Genomic DNA, 7,500 nt, shown 5'->3' on the forward strand with positions numbered 1-7,500 from the left:
TTTTTTTTTTTTCTCCAAAAAACCATATTTTTACGTTATTTTGCCAAAAAACCAAGATTGTGGTTTTTTTTTCCCCAAAATGCCAAAAAAAAGTCTAGGGTCGCGCGAAAAAACTAGGGTCGGTCGGGTTACCGTAAACAGACCTATTTTTTTTTTTTGGCCTTAGCAAAACAAGATAAACTTATCTCTGTAATAACAGATACAAATATTAATGCTCTCTGTGAATCATTATGTTGCGAATCGGTTTACAGCAGTTGAAAGAAGATAATAGAGGTATGAATTTCCTCTTCGGCGCGGTAAATCGGTTAATGAGCTGAATACGCATAACATTTTGTCAAGTTCCGCCAAGAATATGAAGCGTTGCAGATATTGTTATGATGCCAATTCTGCTTTTCTCGTCCATGTTTTACGTCCACAAACCAAATTGAGAACAATTATTTGTTGTTTGGGGTATTAGCCCATAAACAAAATGTTGCCAAATGTAACTTTTAGAACATGTAGCTCAAGCCGGTAAGCAGAAACATACGTCATAGTTTATTTCCTTTCAGCTATCTTATTATCACGCAAAACAAATCCAAGATACACCTGTCGGCAGGGACATACACAACTGGTCTATGTATAAGCTATTTTTAGTCTGTACTTTCATCGGTCTTCTTCTTACGCTTCTTCTACTTCCTCTCCTTCTTCGTTTTCCTCGTATTTGAAGCACGTGCGCATACAAAACCATTATTCCCCTTCCCCCCCCCCACCCCCCCCCCCCCCCTGTAAGATGCAAGTGACCCAGAACGAAAACGAGTCTACACTTCAACAAATCTACCTGTTGCTATTTTTCGTTTCTTTGACACGACTCGTACAAATCATCGGACAAGAGAACATGGATTTCGAGAGTAGTTCCGATTCCACAGCACAACAAACGGAAAGCACTTTCAATAAATCTCGAACGTTCATACCTGCTGGCTTTCAACAGCAATGTGCCGGAAAAGTTGGCTAGAACGAGCAACCGCAAAAGCACAGGTATGCGCCGGCAAAGGTATTCTTTTTGGCTAGCGTAAGTCATGCGTTCACTACCTGTAACAGTTCCGACAAGCGCAAGTCCTTAATCAGCAGTAGAGGTTACGGAATAGAAAACTATACAGCCTGTTTATGAAAACCTTCCGGCGGTGATATTCCCTACAGTTTGCAGAATAATAGAATAAAGACAGCGTGACATCATCAGTTACCACCACTGTTAGCTTATTGCTTGTTGTTGGCTCTATGATGCTTAGATTTGCATTTTAAACCATTGAATAAGCTTTGTTTATACCAACTACAGTCAGCTCTGAGAACAATATCTTCTTGAAGAAAAAAAAAGGGGTGTATCTCAAACACACACACACACACACACTTTCACACACACACACACACCTTCGCACACTTTCACACACACACACACACACACACACACACACACACACACACACACACACACACACACACACTTTCGCACACTTTCACACACACACACACACACACACACACACACACACACACACACACACACACAGGTGCACACACAGGGGAAGCAAGAGTGCCAGACATACACAAATCAGTGTGTACAAAAACACACTAATCGGATTAAACTGCTCTCAGTAAAACAATCTCCCAATCCTTGCGCGGTGCAGGCAAAGATGGCTTGCAATACAATTCGGCACACATCTAGGCGATGTGAATGCGTGATGTATTGTGTAAAAAATTCCATCTCACACGGCATAAATAAATCCCTGCGCCTTGAATCCGTATGTTGAAATATGCGCGCGATAACAAGCAGCATGAAATAAATAAACATCTAATGGCGGATTAGGGCGATTATGGACGCCCATGAATACTGTGGACCGGTTGAATTTGGTCTATCAAGAAACCTTTGTGGCCTACCACAATTATGTTAGATAATACACTTGTGGGTAGAAAAAAAACTGGGTATCTCGGGCTCTCTTTGGCCCAGATTCTACTGGTATTCATTGTTAAGATAACCAATCAAATTCAGAAATACCCGGTAGATTTGCTAATCTACCGGTAGACTTGCTAATCTACCGGTAGACTTCGGAAATCTACCAGAAGATTTTACAGTGTAATAAGTCAGTTTTGGCGTTCCATAGGTATCTTTCTGCGTTGCATTTGATCTATCGAGAAGCCATTCCTGACCTAGATAATAGTCTAGTGGTTAGAAAAGAAAACATATTTAGCTCCCTAATTGGATTTGGGGGTGGTGAGTTGGGGTACTACGCTAACATCAGCAAATTCCGCTACACAAAGAATTACAACTACATTTTAGTATTGAAACTTTGTGCCTTGATGCAAGGATACAATTTCTGACCCCACCATGCTTGCATTAGTCGGCCCTTTTCGTGATCTTTACCCACGACAAAAAAAGAAGAGGGTCAGTGGTGGTAGGCGGGGAGAGGGGGGTATTCCAACTACACCACACTAGCAAAGAACTGAGGAATAGCCGGGGGTTTAAACCTTTGTGCCGCCTTTATGCGAAGATGTGATTCTGACGAATGTACAATGATTGCAGAATCTAGTTTCGTCATCCATGCAGCTCATTAATTGCCATAATTGGAAACCAGCAGTACAGATCTGTGTATCTAGACTGATTAAAAACCAAAGCAGTATCATCACAAAAACTCCAGATATGATGAAGCCCCCAAATCGCTGAATGTTTGCAAAAGCAATGCATAGAAAAGAGTAATGCCTAGCCTTCATAAAGTCTGCCATAACATGAGATGTATAAAGCACAAGCATGCCTTCACTCTTAGTCACAGCTTTCGCTGAACGCGCCTTGCGTACCCTGCAAGTTCACGCAGATAACAATATCGATAAAACGAATCATTGTATAGCATTGCTTTATACACATGCTTGCAAGTCAGAACGCAGACTCAACTAAACCTTTCAGCGTTGATTATTTGTTTATGCCGGTGCAAGAAAATTCTGTATTCAGGCTTTCCGGTGTCACGATTTCATCTTTCGCCTGTGTACATATTTCGCCCTCGACATATACTCAAGACTGAAATGTTGTTTCCTGGTAAAATTAAGAAGTGAAATTATTTATGGACGAAAAGCATGTCAGTTTCTTGCATGTGAAGAAAATTGGTGGTAAAATTTAATAGATTTCACCCCCCAAATCGAATTCTTCGAAAATGTGTACTGAGTGGTTACGTCCCTTGAGTAAGAAGGAAAACATTTTAGGATGAATCAAATTTCTAAGTTAAATAAAACAAATTGGTTGGACAAATTTGGCCCCATGAATGTAAGGTACACAAGGTCGCTCATCAGTACTATCGAAGGGTGTTTTTTTGTTCAGTGTAGAGTTTATACTAGATCAACGAGGCCGAGAAGCGAAATATCAACACGGCGAAAGATGAAAACGTCACACCGGCATCCAGCCTAATGTATGCTCCAGACCAGGTAAGAAACATGCCATGCTGATGTAATCACCCGGCTGTTCTCAGTGAGGATTTCTGAGCAGTGTACAGGGGAGGCAAAACGTAGGCAGCCGGATTTCTTAGTGTGAAACCAGGAAGGTGTGTACAGTTCTGACTCTATAATGATATGATGATCGTAGGGGTCGTCATGTTCCACGAAGTAGAAATTGGTCAGCGTGCCATAAATCATTGTACTTTTGTATATGGCGTGAATGAGTTGTAGAATATGGGAAGGACATTTTCCTTTTTCTTTATCTCTCTTCGTTTTCTTTATAGAGGAGAATAAACTAGTACGTATGACTTTCTGCCACATCCGGGCAACAGCAAATCCACAAGGAGGCTCCCCTCTAGACTGATGCGGCCACAGAGCGTGAAAGACAAGGTCACAGCAAGTAACTTATTTTCCAACAGTCATACCGACATACCAGTCGCAAACCACAAACTAATAAACAATGCTCATCAACTAACCAAAGTCACACCTACATATACAGCGTCAAAGAAAGGGGAATACAAAAAATGGACAACAAATAAAACTAGACGGTGGTATGACTGAACGAAGCATCAGGGTATTATTAGACAAACAAGCAAGGGGATGTATGAGTGTGATGGCGGTGCACCCTCGAGAAATTTGGCACAGGTATGCTCTCGAACGGTAAAAGGGGGTCCTTCGCCTCACCGGTGGCATGTTTCGTGCCGTCGCCGCTAAACTAGGTCACGGAGACGAAGCCGGTTTCACGTGCCGTTAGCCGAGACCGCAAGGACGAGCTTGGACACACCAAAGGAGCAGAAAAAAAATAGGACTTACCTGGACGCACAGTCGGAGAGGACACTCAAAGCTCCACTGCTAGGGATGTGTAAAAATCGGAAAGACCGAGAAGAAGAGTCGTCGTGGCCTAGTCTTCCCTCTTTCCTTGGCCCTGCCTTCCGTCTCTCACAGCCTGCTACCGGTGAGTGGGCGTGGAGGGAAGGAGAGGGGGGAGGGGGAGCCGGTCACGTGACGATGGCACCGCGCCACTCAAGGCATGCCAGAAAGGGGGGTTCTGGGGCACTGGCAGAGAGGGGTTTCTGTCGGTGTCAGGGGAATTAGTACTACCCCATGAATCTATAGCCATTTACCCTTCCACGTTAAAAAGTTATTTTCTTCTATATTTACCCTTACACGTTAAACACTATTTTCTTCTATATTCACCCTTCCACGTTAAACACTATTTTCTTCTATATTTACCCTTCTATGTTAAACGCTATTTTCTTCTAAATTTACCCTTTCACCCTGACGTTTAACACTATGTTCTTCGATGAAACCCCATATATCTGCAGTCATTTACCTCAACTGAGTAACTCAGGTTCAGCGTTTTGCCGTTCAGTCAGCCCATGAATCCAAAGGCATTTACCTTTCCAACTTAACATTTTTTGTACTGATTCAACTAAACTCAGTCATGAACCCAAACCCCTTTAGTTGTCGTAGTCCAAACAACGCTTTGGTCAATCATCTTATTACAACAAACACTATGATCGAGATGCATCTTCCTGAACAGTAGTAATCTTAAACATCGCTGTATTTATCCCATAATGTCATTTCGGAGGCTGGTTCATTGCTATGATCATGCCAATCATAGCTTGCCCATCACAAGTCATAAATGAAATTTAAGTTGAGGAGTTTAGTTACAGGTCCCAAGACCGACCCCACTTTATTTTGAGTCCACTGGCCTAGTCAAAAGAGACGCTACAACACTGACAAGTTTTCATCGAACCACCACCATCCCCACCTGCCACTTGCATAAATTTACTTTTTGAAGTCGGCCAGGTTGGCTAAGCACAAATTTACATTATGAATCTATGCCTGTTTTCTTGGTTTCTGCTGAAATGTTGTAGATTCACTGGCGATTTTACCGCCACATTGTGGAGATTGGTTATAATTATGGAAGTAAAAATTTGGTGTCGGTCTCCGCCACAAGTTGCGGAAAAGTTTTGGTGTAGCTCATTTTATTTAAGAAATGGATAACCGAAGAGGTCTTAAACACATGCAGAATTGTATATTTCTTTTGGTACGTATTGCGTTTCTGTCAAAGTTACATTATTGCGTTTCTGTCAAAGTTAAATTGGGTATGTTCAGCGGCTTCTATTACATCATGTTCTGCCCGTTTAATTTAGTAATAATTTTCGCTTCTTCATGCACGCACAGCCATTACCAAAGTGACTTGCATGACTATCAGTATTGCGTGCTCTAAAACAAACGCGCCATCCGGCCCTCTCCCAACACCAAACCACCTTCCAACCCCCCCCCCCCCCCTACCTACCCCCACCTTCCAAGAAAAAAAGGGGTCATGCAGAAACGCCTCAGTGAATCGGCAAGTAGGAAAAGAAGAAACTAATCTTGTTGAAGATGTTGTGCTCATCTCACGCGTGACTCTTATAAAACTACGTGTGTTTCATAAAGATGATGGAGTGTGTTTGCAGGTGTCTGTTGGGAGGGGAGTGGGGGGGGGGCGGGTTAGAAAAATAATTCTGCAGTTGTCTAACATATGAACGGTGTTTGTATGCATGACAATTAGTGTTTGTCATGATCCTAAGACCAGCGGGGAATGCGTTCAACAACCACTTGGCTCTGTCAGGTGTTTATTTGCACATCTGCTTGCGTGTATGTTTACTTACTCTGCTCTGACGGTTTGTCCGTCAACCCCCCCTACCCCCCCCCCCCCCCCCCACCCCACCCACCCCCGACTGATAGGACAGAAAACGTGATTTCACGCCGTCTAGTGCATCTTAATCTTCGACTAGCACTACACCTGGAGGCAGATTTTCACGGCGGTACCGAGATTCCAACCCAAGACTGACAAGAAGCGAGCCAGGGAGGCAAAGTCTGGCATCACCATGCAACCCAAACTTTCGCGGAACTTCTCCCCACAGCTACATGTTGCACGTGCGCGCTCTGGGGCACTGTCAGTGCCGGCACATGCCGCGCTACCGGGACTTGCGATAACTTTTTACTGAGTCTGGAAACCGTGTAAATCAAACTGACTCTGCTTCCATATTCTATCGAATTCGTTTTCGGTAATGGAAGGGACTGTTCGGTTGAAAATTCTTTTCAAGAATGTCGGTGAGGATATGTCTTTTGTCTGCCCTTGAAGGGTGGTATATAAGAATGTATCATACCGAGGTCTGCGACGGTGCTGTTGAGTCGGTACCCAAACCAGGCACGAGGCCTGTGATTGGTGGAAGGGCGGCAATGACGTAGCGGGTCGCGGCATATATGGTATATTGTTAGACAGTGGCTGGTTCCACACACAGCGAGTTGGTTTGCCCCACGTACCGTTACTCGAGATCTCTCTCTCTCTCTCTTTCTCTCTCTCGCTCTCGCTCTCGCTCTCTCTCTCTCTCTCTCTCTCTCTCTCTCTCTCTCTCTCTCTCCTCCCTTCTCTCTCTCTCTCTCTCTCTCTCTCTCTCTCTCTCTCTCTCTCTCTCTCTCTCTCTCTCTTTCAGTCTCTCTCTCCCCTCCCCTCTCTCTCCCTCTCTCTTTCGATTTGTATGTTGCTTACTTTGTCATTTTGTTGTTTATGTTTATTTGCTTGTTTGCTTACTTGTCGATTGTTTGCTGGTTCGTTCGTTTACTTTGTTTATTTGTCATGTTGCTTTACTTGTTTATCATTTATTAGACATTTGTATTAGAAGTAAGGACCGGTTGTAAGAAAAGGCGTCGCCTTAAACCTCTATCCTTGAAAAATAAAGTTCCATCATCTCTCTCTGCACCCCACTCGCTCGCTCCCTCTCAGTCTCACTATATCTCTCCATCCCTCTCTCTCTCTCTCCAGTCCCCCTATCTCTCTTTCTCTCAGTCTCTCTATCTCTCTCTCCAAGCATATATCTATGCTTATTCTTTTGTACCCTCGAAAAATACAGATTTGTCTCCATCCCCCCTCTCTCTCTCTCTCTCTCTCTCTCTCTCTCTCTCTCTCTCTCTCTCTCTCTCTCTCCATCTCTCTCTCTCTCTCTCCTCTCTCTTTCTCTCTCCATCTCTCTCTCTCTCTCTCTCTCTCCTCTC

The 7,500-nt window shown here is 43.6% G+C and overlaps 1 protein-coding gene and 1 long non-coding RNA gene across 10 annotated transcripts in view; one reads left to right on the forward strand and one right to left on the reverse strand.

Annotated features, from left to right (window-relative positions):
- The window catches only part of LOC138971189 (troponin I-like), a 106,066-nt gene extending 101,644 nt beyond the window's left edge, over positions 1–4,422 (reverse strand). For 4 of the 8 annotated variants that reach the window (XM_070343847.1, XM_070343845.1, XM_070343846.1 and 1 more), the window contains exon 1: positions 4,267–4,422. The gene's annotated coding sequence lies outside the window, so the exon portion shown is untranslated. The remainder of the gene's footprint in view (positions 1–4,266) is intronic. The other 4 variants (XM_070343856.1, XM_070343853.1, XM_070343854.1 and 1 more) reach the window with 1 other exon arrangement.
- The window catches only part of LOC138971192 (uncharacterized), a 16,294-nt gene continuing 12,333 nt past the window's right edge, over positions 3,540–7,500 (forward strand). Inside the window, exon 1 of one of the 2 annotated variants that reach the window (XR_011457192.1) lies at positions 3,540–3,560. This is a non-coding gene — a long non-coding RNA (uncharacterized lncRNA). Of the gene's footprint in view, positions 3,561–3,823; positions 3,844–7,500 lie in introns of those variants that run through there. The other variant, XR_011457193.1, reaches the window with a different exon arrangement.

The sequence above is a fragment of the Littorina saxatilis genome, linkage group LG7 (assembly GCF_037325665.1).
Source record: "Littorina saxatilis isolate snail1 linkage group LG7, US_GU_Lsax_2.0, whole genome shotgun sequence".
Taxonomy (NCBI): domain Eukaryota; kingdom Metazoa; phylum Mollusca; class Gastropoda; order Littorinimorpha; family Littorinidae; genus Littorina; species Littorina saxatilis.